This window comes from Megascapheus bottae, chromosome 17 (assembly GCF_031878675.1).
Source record: "Megascapheus bottae isolate mThoBot1 chromosome 17, mThoBot2.hap1, whole genome shotgun sequence".
In the NCBI taxonomy this organism is placed as follows: domain Eukaryota; kingdom Metazoa; phylum Chordata; class Mammalia; order Rodentia; family Geomyidae; genus Megascapheus; species Megascapheus bottae.
The window spans coordinates 6,525,493-6,542,884 of NC_143525.1; the positions used below are offsets into that span (position 1 = coordinate 6,525,493).

The 17,392-nt window shown below is 44.4% G+C and overlaps 1 protein-coding gene across 4 annotated transcripts in view; it reads right to left on the minus strand.

Moving 5' to 3' along the window:
* The window catches only part of Gas7 (growth arrest specific 7), a 197,099-nt gene that overhangs the window by 49,461 nt on the left and 130,246 nt on the right, over positions 1–17,392 (minus strand). The gene's annotated exons all lie outside the window — the stretch shown is intronic.

A 17,392-nucleotide genomic window follows, 5' to 3' on the forward strand; every position in this document is an offset into this window, starting at 1 on the left:
TGTGTGTGTGGGGGGGAGTCTTCTTCATGGGCTGGACAAGATGGGTTTCTGCCTGGGGTCCTTTGAAACATCCTGGGGCTGTTACTTACCAATCTGACCCTTCTACTCCCTTGTCTACTGTCCTTGGGACTTCAAAGTCTAGTCCCAGGATCCCCAGCCACAGACTAGCATTTATTCTCACATATCCATCACATACCTGAAAATTCTAAAGCACATAGGAAGGTCTAAGATCTGTTTGTTTGTTTAAAAGAGGCCTCTGTCCTTTGGGTTGTGAGTTGCACAGACCTTCCTTGATTTCCCCATTGTTCAAACTGTGACTGCTTCCTCTACCTGACCCCCCTTCTCCATCTTCCAAACTCAACTACACATCTGATGAGAGATAAAGCTACAAGTGTACCTCTGTTCTTGTCCCCCAGATTGACTTTCCCCTACTTCACTGTCATGGGCAGATTTCTTACAAAATAATGACGTTTGCTTGCCAAGTGTGATGGCGCAGGCCTGTAGTTCCAGCCCTTTGGAGGCTGAGGCGGGAGGATTGTAGCCAACCTGGGACATGTAGTGAAATGCCCTATCTCAATAGCAAAACAAAACAAAAGTTATTTCACCACTGTGCACACTAGATAATTCAGGAAAACAGGAAAAAAAAGAGAAGAAAAGGAGAATGATGGTAATGCTATGGGCAGAACATCGCTGTCCACTGGGCTTCTGTCCCTGCACTAGCTAACCTGGGTCACCTCTAGACCCCAGAATTCTGCTGGATTCCTGGTAAGTGCTGTATTGCTCTCCCCCACACTCCAGCTGGGCTCCAGCTGGGCTCCACCAGGGACCAGTCCACTTCCCAAAGGGCTCAGTCCAGCTGATCCTCGAGGCTTTGCCAAAACGCAAAGGCAGACCCGAGGAACCAAGCCAGGTCAGGCCAGGCCAAGATCTGTGGGTCTGGCTGGGTGACTTCCCCAGCAGTAGGCTCCAACCCACAGATGACCACACCACCCACAGAAGAGAAGCCATTTCCAGAGCTTTTCCCATGGCCAATTCTCTGATCTACTTACAGTGTACCAGCTCTCAAACCAAGCCAGGGTGAGATTGAAGCAACAACTTAGAGGCTGAGTTGCCCTGACTGAGGCCCTTTTGTGTTCTCTAGGCTTCCATCCCTGGGACCCAAGGTCATTTGAGGTGATAGCCCCCCGAACTCCACCCGGACCGAGCTCAGGGTGAAGGACACAGATGGCGTTCGGTCCTCTCCGTTCCCCTAAACCCCACAAACCAGCTGACACACAGCATTCTTTCCTAATGGTGACAACTTCCTCCCGTCTTTGTCCACCAAAGACAGGGCAGCCAGACTTGCGTGAATGATGAGCCCTGGATAGTGAGGTTGTTATCCTCACTGTCAAAGCCAAGAGTCAGGATGGAAACAGAGCCCAAGCCAGACTGGGAGGATTCTGGAGAGCCCGGGCCTCTGTGGTTTACAGTGTCTGTTCCAAGAGCAAAACTGGTAAAGAGAGAGGGCAGTGGAGAAGTTATGTAAATATGAGTTTTAAAGCACAGATATCTCTCTTTAACCATGATTGCCAGGCCCTCATTGTTTATTCCTATAACCCTTAGCTACTCAGAAAGCTGAGATCTGAGGATTGTGGTTCAAAGCCAGCATAGGCAAGAAAGTCTGTGAGACCCTTATCTCCAATTAATCAGCAAACGAAACCAAACTTAGGAAATACGTGTTGTCTTCTCCACTTTTAGAGAAGAAACTGAGATCATTGTAAGAAATGGCATTTCTGAGGCTCTGTGTGATGATGGAAGCTACCTTTTGTGGGTTAGACATGTCCCACCAGCTCTTTGCTGGGGTTTCTTGAACTATAGCAAAAATAAATAAATAAAATTTATGAAATTGTTGCTTAAAATCTGTATTTGAGAACCATCTCCAAAAGAAATATTATTATTCATTCAACAAATTTGAGGACTGTGTATCTTGGACTGTTCTGGACATGAGGGTAGGGTACTGCAGAGAGATAATAGTTAAACACTCCCTCTTCTCCATCAGCTTCAATTTTAGTAGTCATTATGCCTTTCTACTTTTTTTCATTCAAGTTTTTTTTTAAATTTTATTTTGACAGTTATGGGGCTTGAACTCAGGGCCTACACGCTGTCCCTGAGATTTTTTGTTCAAAGCTAGTGTTCTACCACTTTGAACCACAGTACCACTTTTTGCCATTCAACTTTTAAATCAATGTTGAAATGTTCTAAATTCCTTTATCATTTTAAGATGAAGATCTCATGGCTTAATCACATTTAAAGGGAGTGTTTAGTCTTGTGTGTGTGTGTGTGTGTGTGTGTGTGTGTGTGTATGTGTGCTTCTGATTGGTTTTTGGCTCTGGGGTTTGAACTCATGGCCTTCCCCTTGCTGGGCAAGTGGTCTGTAAATGAGCAACACTTCTTGTCTCCCTTCTAATTTTACATTAATATGTTCATAGACAGTCCTTAAATTATGATTATGCCCTAATAAATGTGCCATTGCTTGAAAATACATTTAATGTCATGAGAAACTCATTGTAAAATCAGGAAATCCGAGGTCAAACCATGGTAAGTTAGGAAATATTTGCATATACAATGTTTTCCATAAATAATAACATAAACATTTTCTAATGGAAGTGTGCATTGGTGGTGAGGGGGGGAGTTAGGTCAGGAAACGTTTAATAAATATGGAAAACAGTCAACTCCAATGTTAGTACATGCCCAAAAGAATAAAGCAGGGAAGGGAGATTAAGAATATATTATAAAGAAGTTGACATTTTAATAGGACTCATTGAGAAAGGAACATTTGAGTAAAGGATGAAAGCTATTTATTGTCCATCTATTGCCACATCTCAGATGATCCCAAACTTAGCAGTGGAAAACATCAAATGATTACTATCTTGTGATGTTTCAAAAAGTTAGGACTGGGCAGGAGATGCTTAGGCCAGGACCCTCCCCAGGCCCCACATAGAATCAGCCTTCTCCACTTGTGTTTCTCTTGCTGTGCACAGAACAGCTGATTCCTGAATGGTTTGGTGACGCCCAGAAGAAACAACGCTGTGACAGACACCTCTGCTTGGAAAGTTTCATCCTGCCCCGCATCCTATTCCAACTTCTGCCACAGTCCCTGATTCTGCCTCCTACTTCCCACAGTGCAGCAGGAACAGACCTCTGGCAAAGGGAGAAATACAATGCTTCTCTCCAACATCTGCCCACACACCGCTGGATAAGAGCCAGCCCACAACTGTAGTATCAGCCATGTCTCTTCACCGGGGGAGGGGCTGCAGAGCCACTGCAGACCCAGCCTGTCCATCCCAGGCAATCTGCATTCCCCACAAGTCTATATCCTGAGCTTCAGCCAGCACAGACTCTGAGTCCAGAGGATCCACCGTCTTAGGTAGGAAGCTGTGACAGGAACAGAGCCTGGGGAGGGGAGAGAGAGGGAGGGAGGAGGTAGGAAGGGGAGGCAGGGGCTAACATCACTTCATTTCCCAGGATTCACCAGGCAGCCACACTCAGCCTGGCACTGAAGGACTCTCTCCCTTGACCAATGAGTACCTCCGTGCTCTAAGGGAGAGAAAAGTTTAGGGACAAGGGGCTCAGTAGTCTTGGGGAAAGAAAGAAATATAACAGCTGGGTGTGGTGGTACACACCTGCAATCCTAGCTACTCAGGATCTCAATCTGAGGATCAAGGTTCAAAGCCAGCTCGGGCACAGAAGGACCTGAGACTCTTACCTCCATTTAATCACTAGAAAATGGGAAGTGGAGCTTGGCTCAAGGGTGGGGTGGTAGCCTTGAGCTGAAGAGCTCAGGAACAATGCCCAGGTACAGGGGTAGGGCAGTAGCCTTGAGTTGAGGAGCTCAGGGACCGAGTCCAGGCCAAGTTCAAGCCCCATGACCCACAAAAAAAAAAAAGAAAGAAAAAGAAGAAGAAAAAAGAAAGAAATATAACAAGGACATGGCTCTGGTGCTGGCTCAGGAATTTCCTTCAACAGCTGTGAAATAGCCTCAGGTCCTTCCTGATGAGGGATTCTGGGGCTGGCATCTCACAGACACCACTTCAACTCCAAAGCACAGCCTTCATCTCCAAATGACCATGCCACTCAGTCTCAGTTTTCTCATTGGGCCATATTCCAGGTCTGTGGTGCCATGGTGAGGAGCTTGGGTGGCACATACATCTTTTAGCACTTTTTTTTTGTCAGCCAAAGGAGCTTGCAGTTAGGAGCTGGGGTCTGTCCATGAGTTCTGCTCATGGCGAGTGCTCTACCACTCTGAGTCACAGGGCTAGTTCTGGTTTTCTAGTGGTTAATTGGAGATGACTCTCAGGGACTTTCCTGCCCGGGCTGGCTTTGAACCACTATCCTCAGATCTCAGCTTCTTGAGTAGGGGCAATTATAGGTGTGAGCCATGGGTGCCTGACCTTTTTTGGCACTTTCCAATGTAGGGGGAGTCCTACACACCTTGAAGAGCAATGTGTGACAAAACCCTTCCATCACCGTCACCCTCTTCTCTTCACCCACTTCCTTGCCCCTGCCTCTGATGGTGCTGAGGGCAAAGGGGAATTAGAAAGTGTGTGTGTGTGTGTGTGTGTGTGTGTGTGTGTGTGTGTGTGTGTGGCGTGTTGCGTGGTGTGTGTATGTGGTGTGTGCAGCAGCAGAATATGTCAGCTATTAATCACTAGCAAATTTAATTCCAGCAATTGTTTTGAGATGAGTTTTCACTTGAATGAGAGAAAGTAACCCCAGGTACTTCCTGAGGGCTGTTCCATGCATGGTAGGGAAGCTTGTGGCTGCTATGCCCCAGCTTATAGCCTTGATGTCTCATATTATGACAGAAAATCACAGACAGGTACCAGAAAGAATCCAGAATCCAGACCATAACTGCAGTTCATTTCCCATCTCGCTTCCTCCCAGAGTGTTTGGGGCCATTTGCAGGAATTACAGCTTCTCTGATCTTACAGCTGGAGAGTTGGATTCAGTAGGTTTTGTGTGGAAGTCACCAATCTTTTTCAGAACTTCCGGTGATGAGCCATATGTGGGAACACTTACCTGTTCTGTCATGAATCATCTTGGAACCCATCACAGATCAGGAAGGGTTGGCTGACCCCAGGAGTTTGGTCAGACGTAGGATCAAGTGAGGTACATGGTGGTGATGGAGGGTAAATTAAAGAACCCTCAACACCCTCAACCTGCTGACAGTTTCGATCCCAGTCATCTAAGAACACCAGATTCATGGCATCTGTCTCCACCCAAAGCCACTGATGACAGGAAGCTTTGCCATCTATTTGCATTTTCCAGGAGTGCCATACAAGATAAAGCAGATTACTATAAGGCCTTGGACTCCCTAGGACAGGCAAGGATGAAGAGAGAAGTGTCTGCAAACACTGTGGAGAAGGCTCCAATGAGTGCTCAGAGGGTGGGATTTGGCTGGGCCCATCTCCCTGTCAGTCTTAAGGCCCTGGTGTTGAAATCCTGGGTAGGGAACAAGACAAGTGAGTTTTGGGGCAATCACACTCCAGGGTATTTGAAGTGGATGGGAGCCACAGTGGAAAGGAAGTGAGAAGCAGTGGGGTATACTCACTGTGTCTGGAGACAGTCCAAAGTGACCTAATACCCTAGCCTGGGTGTTCCTTGCTACTGTCATTCAGATTTGGTGAGCATGGAGGGACAGGGAGCATGCAGCCTCTCCCTGGGAAAGCTGATGGACCAGCTAAGCAAATGAGTTCTTCCTACCTGAGCTATAATGTATGCTCTCCTCTCCTTCCCTCCCACCAGATGGATTCTGAGGGCAGAGATGGCCCAGGATTGCAACCCTCTCTCCATTTCCCTGCACCAAACAGACACCCAGGAAGTAGCTGGGGAATGAGCAAAGACTCATCTCATTGTAACTACTAGAATTAAGTTTGTTAGTGGCTAATGGTTGATAAGCAAACAAAAAAAATAGCTGCATCCTAGTGGTTCTTCCCTGTAATCCTAGCTACTGAGAAGGCTGAGATCTAGCCAACAGAGGTTTGAATTAGAAAAGTCTGAGATACTCCATCTCCAGTTAACCAGAAAATAAAATAGCTTGATTAGAGGAATGGCTCAAGCGGTACAGGGCCACCTGAGCAAGTGAGCTGATTAAACTGCCTCTCATGTTAAAGCCTCAATACCATTCCCCATCCACCCCCTCGAAAGCACATGTTTAGATGAGAAGAAAGATAAAGAGACCAACAGAGAGACCAAGAAAGGGTCAGGGAGGGCAGAGTCCAGAGTCCAGATTCCCTCCCTATGGTATAAATGACAAAACAGTAACTGCCTACTTTTAAAAGAGCAACTGGGAATGTAACTCTGTGATAGAACACTTGCCTAACATGCTTATGGTCATCGGCTTGATGGCACCTAGTCCTGGAAATGAATAAATAAATCATCAAAGAACTCATATGGAGAGTTTACTAAGAAAAATTATAAACGATCAGTAAGCTAGAAAACATGTTATTCTCACTGAAAATCACAGGAAGACAAGCTAACAGGTACTATTTTATCGCTCGAGGGATAAATTAGATCTTTCAAGAATGACAACCGGTAGTTAGAAAGGAACTAGGAAAACCGAGGAGGGAATGCCTCTCTTTGAAAGGCAATTTGAAGATAACTATCAAAATCCCAATGTGCCCAGTGTTCAGCAAACGAGTTGTAGGTGTGCAATAATGAGGTAAGGATAGAGATGGTTTGGAGGGAGGGAACTTTTTTTATTTTGGTTAGAGGTAGAAATCTCCTGGGAAGAGCTGAGTTGGCCCACAGAGGGTTGGGCATGACGTGTTGGCTAGGTGGTATTCCAGGCAGCTGTGAAAGTGGGAAGGTAAGTAAGCCTGCAGTGCTGGTGCGAAAACAATCTCCAGAGCCTACTGCTAAGCGTGCAAAAGTCCTCACCTTTATGAAAGGGTGTAAGCAAAGTGTGTGTGCTTGTTTATGCACTGAAAATGACTGCAGGCATGCATAAGCATAAGCAGCATTTGACTCTGGTTGATCCTTAAAAATGAAGCCAAAGTAAAATGAATGCTGCTGCTGCTGCTGCTGCTGCTGCTGCTGCGTGTGTATGTGTGTGTGTGTGTGTGTGTGTGTGTGTGTGTGTGTGTGTGTGTGTGTGTGTTTACTAGGGCTTGAATTCAGGACCTGGATGCTGTCCTTTTAGTACTTTCACTCAAGGTTGGTACTCTTACTACTTGAACTACATCTTTAGTTCTGGCTTTTAGGTGGTTCATTAGAGATAATACTTCTACAAACTTTCTTGCCCAGGCTGGCTCTGATCCTGGATCCTAAGATCTCAGGCTCTTAAGTATCTAGGATTACAGGAATGAGCCACTAGCACCCACCAAATAATTACATTTTTTTGTAGTACACCCTATTTGTATATAATTTAATTCTGACTATAAATAAAAACCATGTTCACATGAAAAAAGGTGTAGAGCATCTACAAGGTATGGCATTTACTATGTATGATTTTACTATGTTTGATTTTAAGACCCACTGGGGGATGTGTGTGAAGCTAGTATAGAAGTAAAGAGAACTATCAATGGAAAAAGACAGGTGAGAAATAGACTGGAGCAGACTAATTCAGCACAGGGTCACAAGGTCTTTCTCAGAGGCAATGGAGAAAGGCAGAAATAGCTCACAAATGCAAAAACTATTACGGTAGGTCCACTGTCACACGGTTCCTGAAATTTAATTCCATCTATATTAACACTTTTAAGGGGGTGTAGGGAGTCACCCATAAGAGTGCTAAATGAAATACTACCACTCTTGCTGGTGAGGATCTATTTATGTATGACTTCAAAGGGAAGAAACCTATCTCTCTATACCAATTAAGTGAAGGAAGATCAGAATTATAAAATAGCATTAACAAGTCACATCCATTTTCCACATGGGCTAAAGGGCCTTCTCTAAGACCTGCTCAAATTGCAGTGTAGACCCCCAGACTAAGAATATGAATGCTTACCCCGTGCTATTTGGAACAACTGGGAGTCCTGCAGAGTGAGACTGGAAGTGACTATCTTTACCATGGATGGATATTTGTGGCCCTGAAGAATAACCCAAAGAATAACCTGAAGCTAACCCAAAGAAAAGAGGTGTGACAAGTCATGCCAGGATCCCAGACATGAGACACAAACCCTTAACACCTAGTTTTTTTTGCCAGTCCTGAGCCATGAACTCAGGGCCTGGGCACTGTCCTTGGGCTTTCTCAAGGCTAGTGCTCTACCACTTGAGCCATAGCACCATTTCTGGCTTTTTTCTATGTATGTGGTACCCTGGTCTTTGTGAATGCTAGGCAAGCACTCTACCATTAGGCTAAACTCACTGCCCAAAAATCTAGTTTTTTTATCCTCATGGTTTTTGGTTAAATGCCCCACCTCCTTTTTGGTGTGTGTTGGTCCTGGGGCTTGAACTCAGGGCATAGGCACTGTCCCTGAGCTGGATTGGGCATTGTGACTCATTTCTAAATAGAAAGAGAAAGGTCTAAGGCTGGGCAAAATCACAAGACCATATTTACAAATTAATGAATGCAAAAAGGGCTGATAGCATGGCTATTAATAGTGGTAGTCACTTGTTTGGTAATGAAAAGTTCTGAGTTCAAACCTCAGTACCTACAAAAAAAAAAGCAACAAATAAGTAAACAAAAGCTAATAGATATATCTTTCTAGTTTTGTAAGAAGACCAAGGAAGCTCAAGGTCACGCAGGATATGATCCTGCCCTACAAATGGTCAACCTATCCAGGAGGCATTTGATTGGATCTAGAGCATTGCCCCATGACTCTGCTAAATCCTGGCTTAACATGTCTGAAAGACAATGGAAAAATCATACCACTCAGCTGCTCCAAAGTGTCCGCTCGCCTACAGTGGTATTTTCCACCTATATGTCACCTTTTTTCTGTCATTTGTTTTCTGAGAAAGTTGCCATTTATTCGCTGCCATCGTTCTGCATTGCTAATCTTTATATAGAAGACTTTCCAGTAAAAGGTGTGATTTTTGCCTTTATAAATAATGCTCAAAATCAATGAGAGTGTTGCTTTTCACAGGAAAGGGGAAATTGCCAGAAAGAGCTAAAATTATTTTGGGAAATTGAAGCAGCAAGCTTTCTGGACAGCCACAGGGGTATTTGCAAACCCACTGGGATTTGAGGGAGGCCACTCAACCCCAGGGACAAAGAACCCCCCCCCCACATAGACATACTCCCAGTCCCCCTAAAGCATGAAGAACAAGTCTTTCTCTGAACCAACACTGTAAAACATGAGCAGAAATGCTCTCCCACAAAAGCCATTCTCAGGAGAGCCTTGAATAGCAAAGAATGGAATCAGACACAATGAAGGCCAGGCAAAATGGGAACAAACTAGGCAGCATTTTAGACTTGAATGAAATAGCATTCCTTAGGAAATTGCTGGAGCAGATTTCAAACCCCCCCTGTGAACAGGCCTCCAATAGTCACATGCTCAACCAAATGCCAGGATGCCAAGAGCAGAGGGGCACCCTGGAAAAGCAGTCTCCAAAGTATGGTCTATAAGCTGCCCTGTACCCTGGGATCACCTGGAAGGCACATTAAAACACAGAGCATCGAAAGGCCTGACCTCTGGTTACTGACTATCAGTCTGGCCTGGAGTCCAATAGTTTGCTTATGGTTCAAGTTTCTAGACTGCCCTGGAGTCTTTCTGCACAGATGTTACACCTGCCTTCAGGTGTTAGGCCAGGATGAAAAGAACAATGTCCAAGCATCAAAATGCACTACAGATTATTGCTACCTTGAATGTGCTTACTCCCCACTCCATTTCTTCTAAGCAGGTGGCAACTATGGAAAACTGCAGGGACTCATTTTTTTCTTTTCTGGGATGGTGTCTGGAAACACTCGACATATTGTCATAGGCTTTCCTGAGACCCAGCACCTTGAAAAATCCAGCCATCCTGAGCCCCTAGAAATAACATCTTGTAGTTGGGTGCTCGTGGCTCGCACCTGTAATTCTACCTCCTCAGGAAGCTGAGATCTGAGGGTTGCAGTGATACCCAAGGGGGCCCAGTAGCTGTCTAGGAACAAAACCTACCTACAGGGCCTAAGCTGCTTCCATGCATGCATGATAGGAACAAGCAGAAATTCAGTGTGAAAAATATTGGGGACCCAAGCTCAGAATCAACGCAAAAAAAATAAAGCATTTGTGAAAAATAAAAGTCGAAAAGCAAACCAGGTGCTGGTGGCTCACACCTGTAATCCCAGCTACTAAAGAGGCTGAGATCTGAGGGTCATGGTTCAAAGCCAGCGAGGGAAGGAAAGTCTGAGATTCTTCTTCCCAACTAAACACACACACACACACACACACACACACACACACACACACACACACACACACACAGCCAGGAGTAGAGCTGTAGCACAAGACGGAGAGCACCAACCTTGAGTGAAAAAGGTATAGCATAGCACCTAGACCTTGAATTGAAACCCCAGTACAAACAAACAGCTCTGAGAGACTAAAAATAAACAACTAAGCAATAACAAACAAACCAGCCTGTTGACACGATTAAGTTGGTCTGTAGGGCCCAGATAAACAGTGAACCCAATAGAACAGATTCTCTGAGAGAAACTGAAAGGAACCAGGCTCACAAATATTCAGGTTGCAATCAAAGCTGCTTGAGGTTTTCATGTCTGTCATGAGGATCTTACATGAGGTCTCTATAATCTAGCCAATAAGACTTAAATCATAACTCATTTTGGCGGGGGAGAGGTAAGTCTAGATTCCCTTCAGATGGGCTGTGTGCCCATACCTCATCTCTGGAAAAGACCTCTAGGCTCACAGCTCCGCTCTCACCATTGCCAGAGGAGCAGTTTCCTCTGGGATGGAGGTATCTGCAGATCTGTATGGAGTCTAGCAGGCAAGAAGGCAGGAGCAGTACAAGGCGTGCAGTACAAGGGATGACAAGGCCCCTGAAGGTCTGTGTCCCTCTGTAGGGCTGGGTACAATGGAAACACGGGCATCTTTCATGACTAACTTCACTGTCCCTTTTCTTCCTCCCACAGATCTTGGAAGAGTCCTGCCTACTTTGGAATCCAACTCTGATGCAAAGAACAAAAAACGTTCTTACCCCACTCCAAGATCTGCCTCCAATAATACAAATCTCATCCCAGGAAAGTCCTGCCAGTTTTTACATATGGAGGTACACTTGCCAACGGTTGTGGGGATGAGAACAGTGGGATGCAGCTCATGGTTTCAGTGAAGTTTCTGAGCCGGAAGGGACCTTCAGAGGTGTATTCAAACAGAAAACACAGTCGAAGCCAATGCACCAAGAAAGTCCCACTGAACCACTTCTATCAAAGCCTGCAGTGTTCCAAAACGTGGCCATATGCATTGTATTCGCCCACACCACCCCTGCAAGAAGTCATCCAAGTGGATAATTAGAGCTGAGCACCTACGAGGCATTTAGCAAACACTTGTTGCTTGATAATCAATTCACATGTCTCTTCCCACTCGCTTATCAAAACGGAGCCTATAGATAAATTCCTCATCGATGGCTCATGTCCATAATCCTAGCTACTCAGGAGGCTGAGATCTGAGGATTGAGGTTGGAAGCCAGCCTAGGGAAGGAAAGTCCATGAGATTCTTGTCTCCTCAACCACTAAAAAGCCAGAAATGGAGCTCAAGTGGCAGAGTGCCATCCTTGAGCAGAAAAGTTTATGGACAGTGCCCATGACCTGGGTTCAAGCCTCAAGATCAGCATAAATTTTTTTTCCGTTGGTCACAGCTTCTATCTGTCCAGAAAATTGTAACCTACTGCCCCAGTGGCCTGCTACAGCCCCAGGCTCCTCCATGTTCTTTGGGTCCCAGAAGTCTGACACAAGCCTTAAGTTTATCATCATCATCATCATCATCATCATCATCATCATCATCATCATCATCATCATCATCATCGTGCCAGTAGTAATGCTAGAACTAAAGACCTGGTTGCTATCCCTTAGCTTTTTCCATTCAAGGCTGGGAATCTACTTCCAGCATTTTGCTGGCTAATTGGAGATTGGAGTCTCAGAGACTTCCTTCCCAGGCTGGCTTCAAACCATGATCCTCAGATCCTAGCCTTCTGTGTAGTTAGGATTTTAAATGTGAGCTACTGGTACCAAGCTAGCCCTAGGTTTATAATGATGCTGAGGTACTACATGTCAGATGCACGGGAAAAACTCCAGCAAGAAGCCAGAGCCTGGACTGAGTCGGAAGGTCCCTCTCACAAACAATGCTTCATGATTGTTGATTCCTGTGTTGTTTCTCCTTCTATTCCTTATTCAAATTGCTTGTGCTCTTTTACCCTCTCCCATTTCTACGGCCTTTATAAATATCATCCTGACTTTGGGTCAGACTCTGCCTCTGCCTTATCATATCTGACACAAAATCATGATGTTCTGCCTCCACACTAGAGTCAAAACTCTTAACACCAGCAGAACAGGACACAGATAACATGCTCAAAGCCCAACTAGGCAGAAAATCACATGAGGGATGGCCTTTCTCACTCTCGCCAGCTAACTAGGTGCAGGCAGGAAGGAAGGTTGCTAGATCATACCTCATAAAAGCCTCCAGATGTTTGTGGAAAATCTCTCCCATTTTCAATGCCGGCTGCTAACTGAATATAACTGAATTGTGTGTGTGTGTGTGTGTGTGTGTGTGTGTGTGTGTGTGTGTGTGTGTACACATGCCAGTCCTTGGGCTTGAATTCAGGGGCTGGGTGCTGGTCCTTTAGCTTTTTCACTCAAGGCTGATACTCTACCACCTGAGCCACAGCTCCACTTCCAGATTGAAGATAAGAATTTCACAGACTTTCCTGTCTGAGATGGCTTTGGACCATAATTCTCAAATCTGATCCTCCTGAGTAGCTTGGATTTTAGGAATAAGACACAACTAAGAAATCTCCAACCAAGATGTCTAAGGACTGGCTCTGGTGGGCCACTAAGAATGTCACATACTCACCTACCCTCCTTGTACATGTGTATGCTTAGTAATTCTTTGACAGCTATATATAATTCACATAGTACAAAGCTTACTCTGTATATATAGCACAGTGGGATTGAGTATATTCAGAATTGTGCAACCCTCACCACTATCTAATTACTGCCCATTTTCATCACCTCAACCCTGTACTCATTAGCAGTCACCCCTTCTTCCAGCCCTTGGCAACCTCTAATCTACTCAGTGTCTATGGATTTGCTTGTTCTAAGCACTTCATAGAAATAGAATCATGCAGTCTGCTGCCATTTGTGTCCATCTTGATGTAGCATGATAGTGTCAAGGTTGGTTAATGCAGTAGAATGTATCTCCCAGGAGCTCATCCTTTTGAATGGATGGATCCCTTTGTGTACATCCAGCACATTCTGTTACTCCATCCACCAGTCTCTGGGCCATGGTGGTATCTCTGTGACAAGCAAGGCTGTTCCTAACACATATTCATAAGAATACATGGATGGACTGTGTTGGGTTCTTTTGGGCATAAGAAGAGAATTGCTGTAATAGTTCATTATTCTTTTTGAGGGGCCAGTACTGGATTTTGAACTTATGGCCTTGTTACTTGCTTAGCAAATGCCTTACCACTCAAACCATGCCTACTTTCAATCCTTTTTGCATTTAGTTTATTTTTCAGAAAGGGTCTTGCACTTTTGCTGGGGCCAAAGTTGGACCATGATCTTTCTACCTCTGTCTTCTGTGTAGCTGGGAGTTTAGAGGTGTGCCTCCATGCTTAGCCTAGTCTACACATTTCTTTTGGCTCCACTTTCATATCTGTAATACTTGCTGCCTAATCAGCAGCTCCTGATAACAGCCAATGAGGTGTGATATGTTCACATTGTTTGACAAAATATTTTTTTCTCAAGATACAACTTCCTACAATAAAGCAAGCAATAAAATCTATCTCCTTTGTCATTTGACTTGTGTGGATCTTCAACATAATTGACAGTGTGCGTGAACAACTTGGCATTTGCTACAAAAAGTATTAGTGGTCTTAAAGACTAGTGATTAATGAGTGATATGCTATGTATATAAGTATTACCTACAAATTAGAATGAATGCCCTGGAAGAAAAAAAAGCCTGCCCTGAAGCAGATTAATGGTGTTTTCAAGTCTAGCAGCTTTCCACTGAGCATTCATTAAAAAAATAATAATAAAGCCAAAATAAGGACGGCACATAAGTGTGCATGTGAGTGCACAAACATACGCATACACACACAGCTTAATTTGCTCAATCGAATGTGCCAGTTACAAACATCTTTTTAGTTTCACATTTGCTCAACACAGATGGACAGGAGAAAGCAGACTGCTGTTTTGGGGTGTAGAAGCTTTCCAGGGCAACTTTTATTACCAGGAAATTATCAAGACCATTCTATTTGGGGATTTAGAAAGGCAAGCAATTATTTGTAACAAAGGAAAGCTGGAAGAATGGGTTTAAAAGTGTTTTGCTGGAAAACTTGCCCAGAAAGTCACATTCGTTCTTGGGATAATAAAGCTGGAATGAGAAATCCACTCATTTAAAGAAAGATTAAAACAAGAAATCAAGAAAACTATTTGGCAAATGAGTCCTGAAGCTCATACCCTAGCTTAGTTCATGCCAAGTTTCATTCACAGACCTAATAAAGCATGACCAGAGAGAGATAGATCCTTTGTCAAAAAGAGCTTTGAAACAATTTTCATACCACCACAAAGTCCCCCACATTGCACAATTAATATGCACTACTAAAAACATGGAAAACATAAATTAAATTAAAATTTCTCCTGAATTTTAGTTGATTCTGAAATAACATGGGAAGGTGAGCCTCAGAGTTAATTATTATTTCCAATGAATTTCTTTAGCTACTAATCCGCGAACTCAGTTCCCCTCATTCCAAATTAAATCACAGCTACCTGTGCCTGACCTTCTCAATACCAAGGAAGAAGAAAAAAAATATCAGCTGGTAAGGGTGGTCTAGCTAGCCATAGTGTGCTCACAAATGACTGTGAGTAAATGCTTGCTTATAAATGATTTAGAATAAATCTTCTACCACCCAGATGACTCCATTTCCAATTTTATAAAATCAGTGGGTTCTGTCTGTTCCACCAGAGATCAGTAGACTTTTTCTGTGAAGGATCAGTTAATATCTTTGGCTTTGTGGCTCCACTCAGCCTTCTTAGTGCAAAGCAGCTGTAGATGGTATATAAACAAAAGGGCATGGCTGTGTTCCAGTAAAACAAAAAAGAAGAGGCTATGAGTTTAATTGAATCAATTAGACCCCATTTGATAACTTCTGTTAGATGATTTGGCCCATGTACCTACTTTGTGAATAAACCATGTCATCAACAGCTGATATTAGAGGCAGATAGGTACATAACCTGACGTTCAGTTCTCAAGGAGGGTCTGCATTAGAAAATGAGTGTTAGATTCTCCCTTACATTTCCATCAAGTGCCTCCTTCTGTTTTGCTTGGGAGAATCACTGGTGCTCTGTTGAACTTGGGATCTGGATAAAGCATTAGGGTGGGAAGAGTGGACTCAGACTTTCTGTCAGGCTTCTGGGAGTCAGAGGGTCTAACCTCAAAGTAGGGGAAAGTAGCTCCCCTGAAGGAACTAAACACAGGCCCAATTTAGCCACAGAGCCAACTTAATGAAGAGCACAGCGGGTTCCTAGACAGTATGGGAGAATGGTGCTCCTGACACCTGTACCTTGAACTCCGTGGCACCGCACTGGGGGTATCACCCTGCATGATGAAACACCTGGGATAGCCACAAGCTATGGGGCAATGAGGAAGATGGGAACTTCCCAAAATTTCACAAACCATGCTCTGTGGGCTTTGGTGAGTTTACATGAAAACAGTAGCAATGTTACTTTGCAGCCACAGAAACGTCCTGTGAGTCACCCAGCTTATTTTCTAAATAATGTAAGCTTTCTTGGTTATTTCAATGATTGCCCTACCTTAAAACCTATCCTGGACTTCAGATTGTCTCGTATTGTCTTGGCAGTCTATTCTCCATTGCCTTTCATGGCATTTCCAGCCCATGGGTTCCTCCTATCTCTGACAGTGCCTTCAAGGGCTCCTTGGCCTCCTGCATTAAGCCTGTGCTTCAAGACTCTCTCCTATAGACTTCCCTGGAGGACAGCCACAGATCTCTGCTGAAGAAACGCAAATTCTAGGACACCATGTGTTTGTGCAGCTAGGTCACTGCACAGGCCCAGGAAATAAGCCCAAGGAAATAAGTAGTGGGGGAATCCAAATGCTGGGCTATGTACACACATGCCTCTCTGAGCTTCCATCGCTAGCCCAGATCCCTCTTAAGCACAAATCCAGCCATCCAAACATGTGCTAGGTATCTTGGGGTACATCGAGATATACCTCTCCTCAAGGAACCACAAATAAAACATAGATTCACTTCCTTTCTTCCAAACCCATTCCTCTCTGGTGTACCCTATTCTCACTGCACCATGTTACCATGAAAGGTGGAAACCCAAGAGAAGAGTGGAGCATGGTGGTGCATATCTGAAATTCCAGTTAACCTTGAAGTCGGGGTTGGACAAGTATGGTACAAGGCTAGCCTGGGCAAACGCACAAAAACCTACTGAAAACAAATAAACAACCAAAACACAACACAATGCAATACAAACAAACATTTAAAAAAAAACACCTAAAAGAGCCAGATGTGGAAGGCAGACTTGGAATATGAGTACCCAGGAGGCTGAGGCAGGGAGATCATGAATTCCAGGACATCCCAGCCTATAGAATGAAACTCAGTTTCAAAACAAAACAAAATGATCTTTAAAAAAAAAAAGCAAAAGTGGCCTGGGGATATGGCTCAAGTGATAGAACACTTGTCTTGTAATCCCAAAGCCCTGAGTTTTAAGCCCCAGAAAAATAAACAAAAGAATGAAAGAAAGGAAGCAAGGAAGGAAGGGATGGAGAGAGAGAGAGAGAGAGCGAGAGATGGAGGAAGGGGGGGAGAGAGGAAAGGAGGGAGGGAGGGAGAAAGAGAGGCAGAGGGAGGAAGGAAAGAAGGAAGGGAGGAAGGAAGGAAAAAATGAAGACTAAGTTCTCCCTGTCCCTGTCCTGCCACCTCCTGTCTGACAGATTCTGCCTCCTCCTTTCCAGCCATTGCTGAGCTTGACGTGTGACCTCATTATTTCTCTTCTCATTTAGATGGTTGGATGCCACGCTCACTGTTCTGAAATCCTTCAGTCTGCTGCACAAGCACCATGCCACAGTGCTCTGATGGGGTCATGGCACTGCGTGGACACTTTCCACCATTTCCATGGCTTACTGGATCAAGACCCTGCTCCTTTTAATGTCTCAAGGGCACTGTGACCCGTTCACTTTTCCTCACCTCTGCATTCCTGGTCAGTGCAAATTGCTTTAGCCTGTCTTTCTCAGGCTGC